Genomic DNA, 17,473 nt, shown 5'->3' on the forward strand with positions numbered 1-17,473 from the left:
TCCCAGGGGGAGAGGGGCTGAGGTCTGGAAGTAAACATCGCTGCTGTGTGTGTGTGTGTGTGTGTGTGTGTGTGTGTGTGTGTGTGTGTGTGTGTGTGTGTGTGTTAGTGTGTGTATGTGTATGTGTGTGTGTGTGTGTGTGTGTGTGTGTGTGTGTGTGTGTGTGTATGTGTGTGTGTTAGTGTGTACGCCTGTGCGTTTTTGCGTGGATGCGTGTGCGTCTGTGCGTGTGGAAGGTGGATGCAAGAGAGAAAGAGAGAGAGTGGCAGACGGAGTGAGAGAGGTTACAGTATGTGTGTCTGTCAGTCTGGAGTGTGTGTGTGTGTGTGTGTGTGTGTGTGTGTGTGTCTGTCTGTCTGTCTGTGTGTTTAAAACGCAGAAAGGGAGGGAAATCTTTAAACATTACAAAGACGGCAGAGCATGCATGCTTTTAGGATAAACAAAATATGGTGCAATAAGAGGACACAACTTGGCCGGGTTTACAAAGCACTCTCCTCTCCTGTGTCCTCACCCTGAGCAAATCACAGAGTTCCTACCAAGTCTCTCAGTGAATGCAGGCATATTATCTTCAGTCTTAATTATTTAGCAGTTCAGATTTAAGCTGTATCCAGAGTATAATCATGTATTATAAATAACCATCTGTGTGCGCCTACACACACACAGACAGACACTCACACACACCAACTCTCTCTCACACACAGCATGGCATTGTGTGTTCTGTGTGTATTTGCATGGATCTGACTGTGTGACTCATTTACTTATTGGCGCAGAGTATATCTACAGGGATTTTGATGTGTTACATTAAGCAGCTGGACACACACACACACACACACAAATATACACACAAACACACACAGAACACAGACACACACACAAATAGACACACACAATTAGACACACGCACACACACAGTTTATTGCACACAAATACTTGCCTTCTTACCATTACTCTTCTTATGACTTTTAAATGTACCAGCTTGCGGCAGTACTGCAGTTTAATTTGCTGTAATTAGATAGCTCGTGCAGGCTGAGCATCAGCCTAACTTCCAGTCTCTCAAAAAATACACACCTGTACACATATACACACTTTTTTGTATCTCTCTGATACAATTTCAAACGTTACATTCTGCGTAGAAGCACAGGAGTTTGAGAGAGAGGAGGGGGAGTGAAGAAATAATCGCGAGGTTGACAGAGAGACCGTGAGAGATATATAAAGAAAGAACAAAAAGAGTGGTTAGTTGAAATGGATGTCAACAACATTTCAGGTTTGGGTGATTGTGTTACTTTCTGAACAGAACCACAGATGTCATTATCTATGCACTTTGTCTCCATGGTGATTCCCCTGTTGTTTCTTGTTTGGAATGCTGAGTGTTTTCTGAGAATCCTTAGTTCCGTCTAGACGATGAGGTTCCAGTTGTAGAACACACAGGACAGTTTCATAATGGTTTCAAAGTTCATAGGGAAAGACATACTAAAGAGAGAGAGAGAGAGAGATAGCTATAACTGGGAGAAAAATACTATTACATGTACATGTTTAAAGAGAAAACTTATTAAGGAAGATAAAATAGGGCAGCCGTGGCCTACTGGTTAGCGCTTCGGAGGGTTGCCGGTTCGAACCCCGACCAGTAGGCCACGGCTGAAGTGCCCTTGAGCAAGGCACCTAACCCCTTGCAGGCAGCTCACTGCACCGGGATTAGTGTGTGCTTCACCTCACTGTGTGTTCACTGTGTGCTGAGTGTGTTTAACTAATTCACGGATTGGGATAAATGCAGAGAACAAATTTCCCTCACGGGATCAAAAGAGTATATATACTTATAAAATATGATTAAGATAAAAGTGATTGGGCATATACAATACCATGGAACAGTCAAATGCTTGAAAGCCACATGCAGCTTTGTTAGACTCATATAATTCACATAATTGAAGATGCTGGGAGTGGAAAACAAAAGGAAGAAATTCTCTCTAAATGAGGGGCCTTCTGGTCTAGTGAACCCATCAGTCACCATCACAGTTGCCAAGAGGTGATAAAAGAACGCAGGGTTTGTGCTTTTGTACTGCTTTGACCTCTACATGAGGAACGCATGTCATTTAAAATGTACTTATCCCAGGCTTCTACTGTCTATGTCTGTGGATGCTCATTAAATGGCTGGTCTCTCTGAGGAAGAGGCCAAAAATTGCGATGGGTCTTTAGTTCTTGACAGGCCAAGGAGCATATAGCTTTTTAATTAGTGGTACTGCACTTCAACCTTGTAAGAATTAAGCGTGTGATAAAGAGTAATCCCCTGCATAAATCTGCCTGTGAGGTCACTGGTCTGCCAGAATAGCTGGCCAGCAGTACCGCTGGAGGTCATGGTTTATCTGTTAATGCATCTTTAGATGTGAAAGTAGTTTAATTACTCATTTAGGAGAAGAGAGGAGACAGACAGTGTGTGTATGTGTGATAGCGTGTGTTTGAAGAGAGAGAGAGAGAGAGAGAGAGAGAGAGAGAGAGAGAGAGAGAGAGAGAGAGAGAGAGAGAGAGAGAGAGAGAGAGAGAGAGAGAGAGAGAGAGAGAGAGAGAGAAAATCACAGAAGTGTTGTTCGGACAGCTAAATGGGAACCAAGAGATATGGACAGCTGTGTGAAGTGGTCAAACACAAAGAACCGATAAGATGGCTGCCCACTGTGAATATGACTGGCAGCTTGAGGTTGGGTTCAGGAGTTGATGCATTTCCTGTATTGGGACACCTGGGCAATGTTAGTGAATTACATTATTGGTGTGAATCTTTTACTGGTAGAGCCCTAGGTATCCCCATTCTCTGTGTTTGGTAACTTTCATCAGAATACAGCTGCCTATAATCAGGTTGCTGGGCTGAGCAGTTAAAAGAGCAGGGAATGAGCTCACTGTCTTAGTATTTTCATGGTTCTATCCATTGGGCTCCCAGCTCAAGACAGACAGAAAATGCTCCCAAAGAAATCTCAGAATAGATCCCACAAAAATGTAAGGAAAAGCACATCACAAATGACTAGCCTCTAACTTAATGTTCTCTGGAGATAATGGAAAATCATGTAAAAACACTCTTTGTGTGTGTGTGTGTGTGTGTGTGTGTGTGTGTGTGTGTTTACAAATATTTCCACCCCAGATCCTGACCCAGTCATGATGACTGATAGGATACTTTAATTGGTGCTCTCAAGCCAAGTTCATTGCTAAATAGGCAATTGATTAGTATGGCTTGGTCTTGTTCAGCCTGGTGCTGTAAGGCATTGTTAATCAATGGTTTACCTGACACAGAGATTTGAATAGGGTGATGAATGAGAGAGGCTCAGCAGGAATAATAAGCTCAAAGGGATTTTATGAATGGGAGTAGCCTACAGCTCAATGTGTGTATTGCCTGTATGTGCGTGTGAGTGTGTGTGTGCGTGTGTGTGTGTGTGTGTGTGTGTGTGTGTGTGTGTGTGTGTGTGTGTGTGTGTGTGTGTGTGTGTGTATGTGTGTGTGTGCTTTGGTTATGTGTAATGTGTGGGTGCACATGTCTGCTGCCATTGAATTTTATCAGAGTGATATCAAAGCACCTCTATCTCACACTGCCTGTAGGGTATTATACAAAAAAAACTTGAAAGGTTTTCTACACATACAGACTAAAGGAAGATGAAGAAAAAGAGAGAGAGAAGTCAGAGACAGAGGGAGAAAGACAGAGAGAGGGGGCGAGAGAGAGAAATATAAACAATGGAGCGACAGTTGTTTCATTACTCCAGCTCATTGGTGGTTTGGGGCTGGCAAAAGCGCACCAAACCATCAGACATGACTGGGAGTATACACACCACTGTTGTGTGTTTCATAACTGCCTGTCTACGCACACTAACCTCTCTCGCTCTCTCTGTCTGTCTACACACACTAACCTCTCTCGCTCTCTCTCTCTACACACACTAACCTCTCTCGCTCTCTCTGTCTGTCTACACACACTACCCTCTCTCGCTCTCTCTCTCTACACACACTAACCTCTCTCGCTCTCTCTCTACACACACTACTCTCTATCGCTTTCTCTATGCCTGTCTACCTGTACCTGGCCTGAAGGTCAATGCCTTAAGCTGTTTCCAGAAGCTTCCATATGGTCTTTCCCAAAAATATGAACTCCATCCTTGTTTTTAGTAACTCATTAGCAATGTTGTACCCTTACCCAGTAATTATACCCAATTCCCCAAAGTGAATTTCAGGTATTGTTTTTAAATACAGTGATGGTGATTGGCTCCATATTGACAACATACACATAAAAAGTGGAGACTGTTGAGTAAAAGACATTCACCTTACACATTTTAATTATGTCATCACCATTCTTCTGTGGTCACACCTATTTTCTCAGGGGAATGAACTAGGCATGTACTTGATAATTGTAAAAAATTGAGTGGAAATTTTATTAGAGCAATGGGAGTAGCTTGCTTCGCCGTATCTGCTAAGTGGTTAAATTATGCAGGTGGCTCTGTAACTTGATATGCAGAGAAGACATCGTCAGTGTCTATTTGTGTGTGTGCCCCACACACAAGGGTGGGTGTGCATACACCAACTCTCTCTCTCTCTTTCGCATTCACACACACACATGCACGCATGCACACACACACACAACACACACACACACAAACAAATATTTATATCCCCTCCACTGAATTATTCAGTTCACTGAAGTCAATTAAATATAATGGAGATTCAGTTCACTGGAGTCATTTATCTGCAAATGGAAAATTCAGCACACATAAATGAACTCTCTCAACTGGTCATTTTACCCATGCACTCTGAACAGTGCAGTGAATTGTAAGATCAGTTGAATGAGCCTCTAGACTGCTTTTCCCCTTGCACTGTCCTGGACTCATGTAGCAGGAAAGCCGGAATGTCGGAACACTGGCCTGGAAAGCCCTGCTGGTGTGCATGTCTAATGGATGCAGCGTCTGGGAAAGCTGCCAGACTATTGTTACACTGCCATAGGCTCAATACACATGAACACAGACACACTTAGATATGTGCAGTAACTCACGCACAGTAACACACAGACACTCAGAGACAAACACATACATAAAATACACACACACACACACACACACACACACACACACACAAGCACCCATAAAAGAACATTATTATATTCATTATTATACTCTTCTCTCTTCTTTGCATACCCGTGAGTTTGTTGGGGGGGGGTTTGAGTATTGACAAACTCTTTATTTACAATAAACTGAATGCATCAGTCACATAAGACCATATCTATTAACTTAATGTCAGTGCAGATGTGATCAAAGTGGTCAATGGCTAAATGTCAAGCAACTTTGTTGAGCTCTCTAGTCATCACACACACACAAAAAAACAATACTAAACACACACACACAGACACTCACTTTATTCCTTGGAAAATGACAAGAGTGCCCAAAGGCATAATAATATGTGTAACAACATTTAATACAAGCAATCTGAGAATGGTCTTGCATATTTAATTGAGAACATTTTAAATGTAATTCAAGCATCAAATTAAGAAAGCGCAATTCAGAGCTGTGCCACTTGAGTGTGATTCCCAGACAGGCACACGAATAGAGACAGATGACTGGAGGGCTTCATACCAATGAAAGTAGCCTAGTCACTATTCCATTACTGAAGCCTATCTGACATTTTTTCAGTATCATGGACTAAAGGGGCCCTCACATTGTCTCCCCGGGCCAGAAAATGAGTTAGTCTAGTGTAGGCTAAATGTGAACTTAACCAAAACAGGAATAGATCTAGTACTTGCGTATGTCTACTAGGCTACTGCTAATAACGATAATATTGTTGATGTTGGTTTTCATCCGTATTCGCATGCCCCCGGTGTAGCCTACGTTTCGCCCGACTTTGAATCTGTCATTAATATATTCTCTGCCACACAGACCTGACCTAGAATTGCTACTTAGAATTCGGACGAAACCAAATGACAGACGAAGCGGGGGGTGGAGGAAGGAAATCTTGGCGATGGATACAATCTAACAGGGCCACTTCAATCATCGCGTAGGGGGTGGCGGATTGCCGTTATCAAGCGTTGTTCCAGGTAATGGTGTCATTTTTTACATAAATATGATATTTTAACGTGGATTTGAAGGATACGGCGACCCACAGCAGGTGAGTGTTTGTATGGTTGAGCAAGGAACGGGGGCATTCGTGGTTGTTGCCCACCTCCAGTTTTCAATGTGCAAGCCCTTCTTCCATGATACCGCTCTTATGTCCCTCTCGCTACCCCTCCTATGTTTCTCGTATACTTTCTCCATGCTCGGTGGATGGAGCAAAGCGATCAAGAGATCTAAATGCTCACTTTAACGGATATGTCGAAGATCCGGTGGAATAAACTACACAGCTGAAATGGCGCTATGATGTGACCATACGGGGGACTGGTGCGAGATAGGCTATCGTGCGCGTTCGGCGAAAATAAATAGCCTCTATACCGTATGTGGGATGACATTTATCTTTGAAAATAATGAAATGCGCCGTTGATTGCAGTAAATTACCAAATGCGTCCTCTTCCATTGTGCATGCTCATATAGACAGGCTTACGAGCATATTTGATCATATCACTCATATTTATGCGATAGATTTCGTGTTTTTTTTATTTTATTTTCCCATTGATGTACCGCTGGTTTGGCTAATAGATCAGGCTCACAGCCATGGTAGGATTCGATAGCCTATTCCGTGTGCTTTATCTGAACGTAGAACATGGAGCCTCCGTGTCGTTTTATAAGTGCTCCACGATGTTAGGTGATTACAACAGTATAATATTGTTTTTCAACGCGTTATCTCCGTTTTGCGAGTCATACTGAATTGGATCCCGGGTGTGTGGAACACAGGGTTGGTTCTCTAGGCGGACTTTTGTCTGCACAGCCACCGGGCAGGAGAGAAGAGGAAAAGGCTCCCCTCCCCCCAGGTTCCGCGGAACAGGAACAACTTCTTTAGGAAGAAAAAAAAGTTGTTCAAGTTTGGAACGTCTTGGAGCAAGGGGTAGGCTACTTTTTCTGCTCGTTATTGGACGCGAATGAACCGCCGAGATTTACTGGAGAATAGTAGCCTAAGCATTCTGGATTCGAAGTTCTTTGGTGGATCGTACTTTCGAAAACTGTTGTTTTGTGCAACGCTGGATTTAAACAGAAGTTTCCTCGATTGGAAGGCTTCGCTTTGGATAAAAGGAACTCTGGCTGTGTATTAAGTTACCTCTCTTGCGAAAGAGACTCGATGGTAGCCTAGACATAGGCGCCCAATTTGGGTTGGGATGTTGGTGAACTTTTTAATAGCAATGGAGGATCTAAATTTCAGTGTTTGGTCTGAATTGAAAAATCCTATCGCAAGGGGTAAGTAAGGATCTGTTGTAGGCTATAATATTTAAGTTTAGCCTAGCCTACTTACCCTTCCCTATCTTCGCAGACCTATCTCTCTATCTCCTTGCTGGTCTCTCGATGGAACAAATCAGTTTGGGCAATACTGTTCCACTTCGCAGCCATTTAGCATAGTCGAACTTGCAACAAAGTAGCCTAATCAAAACAGTTGGTTAATCTGCAATGTAGGCTATCAGAGAAAGTTTTCAGTGCAAGTGATCTCGGTCACAATTGTTGCATTTGGATAGATCTAAGTCGATTTCAGTGTTCTTTTCTGTAGCCTACAAATTCTCCCTTTGGTCTCTCTAACAGTTTACATTATGCTCTTAATTTTTGTATTCATAAACTTGCCTTTAGGTGGATTATTCTGGAATGTTGGAGCACGTGGGTTTCAAACAAACAATACTAAACACGGCGGTACTGTTATCATACATTTGAAACTCGGTGTGTATTTCGCTGAGTTTTGAATAGCCACTTCATGGTGTTACGCTCTTTGGTTTCAGCGACTTTTGTTTGGGTCCCCATTGAAGTCTGCGCAGAGCCGCTCAAGTTTACTACGGGGCCGAGAGAGTGAGAGCCAGATTCGGTTACACTCCCGTGTGTGCTCGCGGCTCCAAGGCGGCTGTTGTCACTGCGGGCCAGGGGCCTCTGCAAGGCCCGTACTGACAACCGACGCCTTGGAGCGGCGACAATGAACGAGTGGCATAAACAGTAGACAAAGAGTAGGCTGGTAGGCCTACCTGAAGGAATGCTGTTGTGCTAAACGTGTTTGAACAGTTTCTTGGTAGTTGTGCAATATTATAGGCTACTCAAACACTATTGATCCGCGAATTTCTGAAGATTTAAGTTCACTTTGTGTCATCTTTATATATATATATAATGGTCACGTTAAGAGGAACTTTTACGGATTCCTAGATGGTTGCAGTCCCAGTTTAGCCTATGTTGTATTTTTATTTTATAGCCTATTATCTAGTTTTGCACTGTTGACATGACCTACATCTGCGAAGAACTCAAAACTGAAGTTGTCTGCAAAGATGTGCCACATAATTTAGGAGAGGATGCAGTCAAATGTGTTACATCAGTCTAATTCATTTAGCTAATTGGAAGCGGAGTGTCAGTGCAATTACATTTCATAATATCTAAAGGAGACTAAAGGCATATGATATGAAAGGGTATGCGAGACATACTGGTATTGAGAATCGACTCCCTTCCTGCCCTTTCTGTTGGTAGGGCCATACATGATTTCAGTGCAGCCAATATGAAAATCACAATCAGTTGTTAGTGTGCTTTGTTATGGTAGGCCCTATAGTATGGATGTAGGCCTGTCTTTACTTTTCAAATTACCAGTTGCTTATATTGAAAGTAACTCTGAATGAAGAGGATAAAACAAACAATATGTTTTATCCCCTGCTCTCTTGTCTTGCTAGTCTCATTCTTTGTGTCAAATCACATTATGGAAATTTTGTTGTAGAGGCAGCCATGTATGTATACCAAGATCTTCACCTGAGTTGTTGATTTTTGTTTGAGTAGCCTTGTTCAATATAGGAAATGGAGTTTCGGTATAGTCAATATATGCAGCAATATACAGCAGCAGCCCATAGAAAACGCTCATTTTGCTCTCTTTATGGATGCAATGCAGACTCTAGAATTACTCTGGATTGGAGTCAGAGTATATGTGTTTTTGTTCCTTGGGGAAGACTAAAGAGGATTGTTCAAATCTCGCAAAGTAGGCTAGTCTCTGATTTAACAGAAATCTAAGCTTTACAGTAAGTGTGGATGTTGTGAATATTTGTGTGTGCACCTATGTGCACTTGGCCTATATGGCCTGCTCCCGTCAGTCCTGTGCACTGCTCTCCTGTGCACCTCTGAATGGTTGTCTGGGTCACACAAGTGCGGTTTACCTTCCTGAACAGCCGTATTTATGTGTCTGGCAGTTATGTGTGCAACACTGAACAACAAATACATTATATAGTTCCCTATGACCTTTTCCTTTAACCTGATTATTTAACACTAAAAAGTTTTACAGTGCACTTCTTTTGGCCCACTATAATGATGCAAAAATAGCTCAGGTATAAATGTATTGGTTACACACTGCTTGCCTGTGCCTTTAAAGGGACACCAGACAAGCCTGATGCTTTTTCTCTACGAAACTCCCCCTCGCTCGGTCTGAAGCTCTTTTCCTTTTCTTTGCATCTTCCGTCAAGGGTTTTCGCTGCTTCTTCGCCGGCTCTGCCATTATACACACGTTTGCAACAATCGCTAGCGTTTCGTTAGCCTCCCTCTGTGCTGTGGATGCAGGATGGAAACTGAAACTGCTTCGGTCGCCGGGTACGATACACTGAACTTGCAAGCGGGATATTCTTCCTACAGGCAGTAGGGGCGGGCAAGAGAGTCTTCATTCACCCTGTAATGAGTCATTTAACCATATACCGACTTACGAAGATGAGTAATTAACACGAAAACGTTGCCTGGTGTCCCTTTAATGCTGCAATATCTCTGATTAATAGATAGTTTGGCAGACCACACTGGTCAGGAAGCCACGTTCAGCCCATATTCTCAGGGGCATGTCCATGATGCGCAGGTTTGGATGAAGATGTCTCCATATTGTTTGCCTTGAGCTTTTAAGTGGTGCAATAGTTAGTTTTGATATAGAAAGGGTAATCGAACATTTCCAGGTGAAAGTGAAAGCCAATAGAAAGGTATGGAAGATCCGTGCTTACACACACAAAGTAAAAGGATGGCTCATTGTGTGTGTTTTTTATTGGAGTTTACACATCCATTAGCTTGTGAATGCAGCTGGCAGGTGAGGTGTGCTGCTGATATTCTCATTCAAGCGGCAGCACAGGATTGAGAAATATAGGAGATCTCTGATGTCACTACAATACAACCAAAATGCTGGTTTCATGTACAAATACCTCTTTTGTGAATTACTTAAGATTTGGAAGTAGTGTCTGTTGGATGTTTGGTTATTGCTAGGTTCTTGTAAAGTTTATGTTTATGCTTTATTCGATGTACTTTCATTTGAAGTGTCTATCAAGTATCAACGCTGTTTCTTCTTACCATGTCAGATGTTTAGCTCCCTATTTGTTCCCCATTAGCTTGGAAGTGCTAGTGAGTTGGCGTGGATTATGTACTACAGTCACACTGTCTAGATGTGCTGATTGACATTTCTATGCCAATGTCAGATAAATGACCTTAACATGTGAGATGCTGTATTGATGATGTGATTCAGATTGTTAACAAGGGTCGAAGAAGTCAATTAATGATCATGGGAAGTATATCAGTTTAATGCTACTTTGAAAAAGGGTCTACCAATAACACAAGCACACTTGACTCAGTATTTTAATCGGTCTTGGTTGCAGTGTTTTCATTACTCTTTGCCAGTATTTGTCACTGTTTGAAAGTAATGATGAGCTCCAGCGTTTACATTGACATATTTTACATTTATTCATTTAGCAGATGTTTTTATCCAAAGCGACTTATGGAAACGGCATGAAATTCAGCTTTGTACGGTTGTTTGTGTCAGTGGGTTTAAGAAACCTGCTCAACACTTTCTCTGTGTTTACCTTTCCTCTCCCCCTCTCTTGCCAGGTTTGTGATTGGATACCTTGACCGGCTCATTCTGGGATTTGTAGTTTTTTTTGTTATACCCCCAATCTTTATTGCCCGCCTGTACGTTGGCTTACGTCACAAGTGTGGAGAAAGGTGAACTGTGGGGATCAAGTGGACCGGTTGGCCAATGCCACTGATGAGGAGCAGAACAGGCCGCCTTGGAGTTCAGGGGATCATTTGAGGTAAGACCTCGGGAACTGAAAGCGAGCGAGAGCTCACTTTGTTAGTGTCTTTCTGATGTGGTCATACACTGATATCTACATAATGTGTGTGTTAGTCTGTGGCCGTATGAAGTGTGAGTGCTAGTAGTGTTGTGGAGAGTCACACTGTTTATAGTATGTCTTAACAACTATAACTGGCAGTGCACTGCGCAGCTGACTTACTGAGGCTGACTTAATGAATCCTTGTTTCAGCTGACTGCATGTGGGTTATTGCATGCGTTTGGCTGTTTGTCTCGTGTGTCTTTGCACAGGCAGCATTTTATACATCACACAACAAAATAAAGACAATGCGAAGGAATGTTGGCTGAACAGACAGTGACGCACAGTAAGAACCAGTCTTTCCCCGGGTGAATGACTCATTCCGTGTATACACACACATACACACACACACACACACACACACACATACATGCACAAGCTTGGACACACAAACTCTATCTCTCCCTGATAACATTCCAGTTTACTGACACTTTGTAGACAGAGAGAAGTTCTGTTCAGCCGACTGTGCAGCATGTTTTACAGTGCCTCAAAGGCCCCCAGTGTGGTCTCTGTTTCTCACGCACATAGTGAAGGCGGCACTCAACTCATTTCCTGAAGAATGACCGTCTTTCTTAGAGGCACTAAAGTTTTGCTTAAAGTGATGATCCTGTGTGTTTTTTTTTTGTGTGTAAAAATGTAATTCCCTCCTGCAGTATCTGTGACTCTTGGTCAGTTACTATGGAGTTCATTTTTGGTACTTCCAAAAAAAAGACCCAAAAATACAGTAGAGAAGCAGCATAAACTTTCATGTATTCTGAAGCAAAATATTTTTTGTGTCAATGATTTTAGATGCCTTTGGAGGGAAATGGCGGTAAAACCATTCCGTAGTGGTAGAAAGGTTTATTGTGGCACAACAAATGGCTTGACTTCCTAGTAGAGTCTTGAGAGGGAAGTAAACTTATACATTACTAGTGGAATGGCGTAAGTGTTTTCAGGACAAGAACGGTGAATTAGCCATTGATGCTAAGAGGCTTAGAGGCACTAAAGTTTTTGCTTATAGTGATGATCCTGTGTGGGTTGTTTTTGTGTAAAAGTGTAATTCCCTCCTGCAGTGGTCTGTGGTCAGTGACTGTTGGTCAGTATATGTGACTAACTACAGTATGTGGAATATGTGCATTACATGAAGTTGACAAATTAGAGGCTACTTATGGCATAATGGAATACTTTTATTTTAACGGATGTCTGTTTTTGCAGATCATCTGCTTTTAAATGATTTTAAGTATTTTAAATACTTTGCTTTCTCTGCTTTTTAAAATACAGAAACATTAATGTAGTTGATAGTGTATGTCACAGATTCTGTAGACAGATGGTGCTTTAAAAATTGGAAACTATCATGTGTTGTGAAGGAATTTGGTACTTGGTGAAGCTGTTTCCACAGTCAAAGTCATGAATGGAACATTTTAGGAGCAAGAAGTTGCGTAAAAGCTGCATTGCTACAATTTGTGAGTTGCATACAAAATCTGAACTTGTAACTGGCATAATACCAGTATTACTTTTTTCTAAGGAATAATATTTAGGTATTTTTCCAGAACTTACTTTTTAAGGGCTGAAGTATACTCTTAAGGGCTGAAGTATAATAGTTTTGCTGTTGCGGACACTTTTTTCAGAACAGAAGTTCAATAACTCAATCCTCAATCACAGTGTTTGAGATAATATCTCGATATGCTGTGTGAATCTACAGCAAATACTGTTTAAAAAAAAAAAAAAATAGATATATACTAAGTCTGTAGTTTCAACTGGCCCTTTATCCCCATGAACTAAACGAAACTCTTATCTTATCAGCCAACGTCCAGTAGATTTATTCACAGCGAGCAAACATACTAATGAAAATGTCTGTCTAAGTTGCTTTGGTCTGCTAAATGAACAAACTGTGCAACTGCATTTTGTTTTCTGTTGACCCTTCAGAACCTGCATGCACATGCACAGTCCGTGACCACAAGTCTGACACAACATTGTGCGGCTATGTGGACTGTGTTGGCAGATCTTCCTAGTGACAAAATTTGTCATGTTCACTTGTGTGCCACAGACCTAAACATAACAGTGTTTGCGGGAGCATATTCAAGAATGAAGTAGTTAGCTCCTTACCTTTGGTACAATACTGCTCATCGGGGCTTCTACATTTAAGGTTAAGGGCTGAGTTGACCATCGTGTTCATTCTTTGTCTGTGATGCAAACACTTTGTTTAGAGGAACTTTAATGTCAGGCCCCTCGGAAATGATTACAAACTCTTGAGTCAGTTTCTCGAGAACAGATTAAGTGGCATGTCGTCTTGTGTGGCTGTGGTGGTGAGGTTGGTGATGCTTTCATCTTAACAAAAGTGTCTCACTTGGATTCTCATGAATCATGAACCATGGGCTCTTGAATAACTTCACTGAAGTATTGTTTATTGATCATGTTCATCGCAACTATTGTATAGGAACATCTCATATTGTTGATCTTTAGTCTGCTGTTCTCTAACTGCATACCTTTCGCCCGGCGTTGACTTATTTGGGGTGAGTTTGTTACTGCTCTGTGTGGATTGATTCAGGACTGAACATATCACTGCAAATGTTCAACTTCTCTTCAACTGTAACCCGTTTGTATTACTGTCAGTAGTTATTGCAGTCATAGATAGATAGATAGATAGATAGATAGATAGATAGATACTTTATTGATCCCCAGGGGAAATTCAAGGTATCAGTAGCATACAGACATCACACACAACATGCACTTACAGCAGAAATGTTAAATATAAGTATAAACGTATAACTCCACTGTACAATAGAGACAGTAGAAGATAAGGAAAACTAACAAAACTAAATACTAAATATACTATATAAATTAAATAAAAAAATCCACAGTGTGCTTTAGGGTGATCAAGCATGAGACGCTTGCAGTGACAGGGCCGGGACTGGCCTGTAGTTCTGTGTGCATGGTGAGGTGCTCAAGAGAGTGAGTGTCATGGTGAAGGTGCAAAAAGTAGTCCAACAGTAGTCCTGTAATTCTGTGTGCATGGTAAGGTGCTCAAGATGGTGAGTGTCATGGTGAAGGTGCAAAAAGTAGTCCAACAGTGCAAGAATAAGGTCTAGAGACCAGCATACATAATATGGACAAATAAGAGAGTAAAGTATAATGTAGACAAGGTAATATAAAAAACTATGTCAGTGCAAGAATAGGTTGAGGTAATAATTTTAACCTTATGGTAACCTTTGGTTAGCTCTATATCCCTCAACAAGTGTTGATTTTTTTTTAAACTTCTTTCCAGTCAGTGATCGTCCCCTGTATTTATCTGTAATGAAGGAATGGGCTGTTTGTAGGCTATCCACATCTTTTCAAATTTTTTTTATTATTTGTTGCTGCTTTGACGGTGACTTGGAATACTAACGATAGCTGTCTTTGGCACTCTGAAAGCAATTAAGAAAATGGACGCTCTAAGGGGGGATAAAAAATCTTGTGGGCCTGCTAACTTGGGCATCCCTGCCTGCCAATTATTTTGCGTTAGCAGTGCCCATTCAGAGGTATGGGTATGCTGCTATGGGTGCTATGTTTGGGAAAAATGCTAATATTGCGCACAGCGTGTCTTTTAAGAGTTACTATTCAAATTGTGATCTCCAGGGTTGGCATAATACCAGTATTACTTTTTTCTAAGGAATAATATTTAGGCCGGTATTTCTGCAGCAGTGTGTTAAAAAAGAGACATATTTGGTCTGAATAATGGGTCATTGTGTAGCACAAGGAGCACAAAACTGTAATGGAATGCAATCAAATGTACTGTGATGCCCTGAGGGCATCGAATAGCTCTACAAAGCTTTATTCATGATCCTTTTGTTGATGGAGTCTTAAGTAATATTGAGTAGTTGTTGTAAAAGCGTGACACCCAAGCTGCCAAGTCTAGAGGTGCAATGTATTAATTTATCATTGAGAGGCTCACAATCCGTGAGTACTATAAGAGCTTCAGTTCTGATCACTGACTGCATGCATATAAACTAGTTGTGAAACCAAACAAGCAATATTTGAAAGTGAGAAGGTAGCTATCCTTTTGAATTATATTGTATTTGGAGATTGTTTAGTAAGGGATATTGGTGGCCATGGCTACCATTCCAAGCACATTCACATTTAAGGTACCTGGAGGTATAGCTGGTCTAATAGGCATGAGGAATCCATTAAATGCATACAGATTGGCAGTGAGTATGGGGAACATTCAGTGATGTGGTTGAAGGCTGGTACATGCTGTAGTGGGTTGGTATGACAGGCAGCTGATGTAATAATTTGTGGGACAACATTAATAGCAGCTTGGTACCTTGTTCTTTAGATGGACGTGATTAATTTATTTGTCATGAGGCGCTCTGTGGTAAATTGAAATTATAGGAATGTTTCTGTGAAGGTCACCTTTGTGAGACATTTGGCATTTCAGAGTTGCAATCAGACATCTTTCTGACACCCAACAGGGTTGTCTCAGGAATATAATATGGATGTCAAAGCATTATCCTAATGTTGTGTTCACATTGTTGTATCAGAGAGCTAGATATCCATTGAATAATCATATGTTGGTGTTTGAGATACATTATTCATTTAATCATTATGTGCTTTTGGGTACCCTGATGTATTTTGTATACTACTAAGTTCAGATATAATACTGAAAACATGAGTTGTTACTGAGCACAGGAAGCTAATGAGGCTTATGTGATGGCATTGTGCTTGCTTTTTAGCGTGGGTGAACCCAGACGAACCTGTTATCAAATTTGAATTTGCAGGTCCGTCTGGAAAGGATCCCACTGACGCCCATTTCTGAACATCCAGGGAAGTAACCAGCAGTGAAATTAAACTTAAATTGGTGCATTAAACTTATCAAGTGCAGCAAACACATCTTTCTTGTAAATGAATAAACAAATTCAGTTGTTTAATCAATTCCAAAGAAATACTACGTTGCTGGGTTTTTGGTGATTTGGAAATGGACGTCAATGAGCTCCTTTCCAGGGTTCCAGCGGATCCTTAAAAAGTCTTAAATAACTTTTGGTTTTTAAGGCCTTAAAAAGTCTTAAATTGTCTGGGATGTCTTGAATTTTCGAAAGGGAGGTATTAAATTTGCGTATGGGACCGCCATCAAGTGAGCGAGTGAAATGTTTCCATCCGGTTTCGTGTATTTAGCCTACAACGCAACTGTATTGACTATACGGCTACGGGAGGAAGCGTAGTGGTTGCAGAGTGAAGATGTTTTTCACGGGTGTTGTTAAAGGTGTGAAAACGGTAATAATACAGTATGTACAAATATTCCTGACGTTTTCGTGGTGTAGCCGTGGCCTGAGACATACACAGGTAGCCTATGTGAGTGATAGAATGAGCGGGAGAAAGAGTTGGTAAGCCAGTTAGCGATAGGGTGGCCATGCGTTCGAATTTAGGCCGGACATATGGATTTTAAAAGCCCTGTTCGGCGTCCGGCGCAGCCTCAAGCCGGACGCTCATTTGTCCTCCTTTTTGGAGTTGCGCTGGGCATCTAGAATCTTTGCTCAGACGCAGCATTGTTTCACAAACTATGGACGCGAAGACTGCTGGTCAAATTATGCGCAGTGCTTCTGTCATATATGTTTGATATGTTTGCATCTTTCCAGCGGTTGTTGCTGGCATAGCCTAGGGAAGAAAATATCTGTCTAAGTTATAATATCTGTAATATCTGTCAGCAGCTCGCTTGCCAGCGTTTCCCAGAAGGTCTACTTTGCAAAAGTTGTGAAATGTAACCGCATATTTTTTGAATGTCGGGACTGGCTACATAAAAAAAAAAAACGTGCGTCCATAATACGTGCGTGCTTAAGATGAAACCAGCAGCTTTCAGCAGGATAATGCGAGGAGGATCTGTCTCTTAATTAATTTAAAACAAGTCAATGGTTTTACAATGTTTCAGTCAAGCTTTGGTTGGTTTAGATAAAACTGGTATGCAAAATGTAAAGCAGTGGATTAACTTTAATTTGCTGTGCTGCATATGGGACAATAGATGTACATAGTAAATTATATAAAGTAGGCCTATTAAAATATTTACATAGCTTAGTCTAACTTTGAAAAAAATATTGAAGGAAATCCAGTCCAGTGGACATGTCTTTGGCAAGTAGTCTAGGCTAGGCTACTACAGACACAGGTGAAGAACAGTCAGCCTCAGCCAGTAAGCACAACCAAATATGTACAGCCAACTTCAAAAGCAAGCAGCCCAGACCCTAAAATTGGGCATTCATAGCTGTGAAGGTAATTCACATACAATTATTTTTTTTCGCCAAAATA

At 41.3% G+C, this 17,473-nt stretch overlaps 1 protein-coding gene across 5 annotated transcripts in view; it reads left to right on the forward strand.

Annotated features, from left to right (window-relative positions):
* The first annotated feature begins 5,952 nt into the window (after positions 1–5,952).
* bcl9 (BCL9 transcription coactivator) overlaps positions 5,953–17,473 on the forward strand; it is a 32,108-nt gene continuing 20,587 nt past the window's right edge. For 2 of the 5 annotated variants that reach the window (XM_076263464.1, XM_076263469.1), the window contains exons 1-2: positions 6,996–7,328; positions 10,944–11,146. The gene's annotated coding sequence lies outside the window, so the exon portion shown is untranslated. The other 3 variants (XM_076263465.1, XM_076263467.1, XM_076263466.1) reach the window with 3 other exon arrangements.

Source organism: Alosa pseudoharengus, unplaced genomic scaffold (assembly GCF_046254945.1).
Source record: "Alosa pseudoharengus isolate Yale_2024_CS ecotype anadromous, Long Island Sound unplaced genomic scaffold, YU_APseudo_1.1 YU_APseudo_1.1_scf_3, whole genome shotgun sequence".
Lineage (NCBI taxonomy): Eukaryota > Metazoa > Chordata > Actinopteri > Clupeiformes > Clupeidae > Alosa > Alosa pseudoharengus.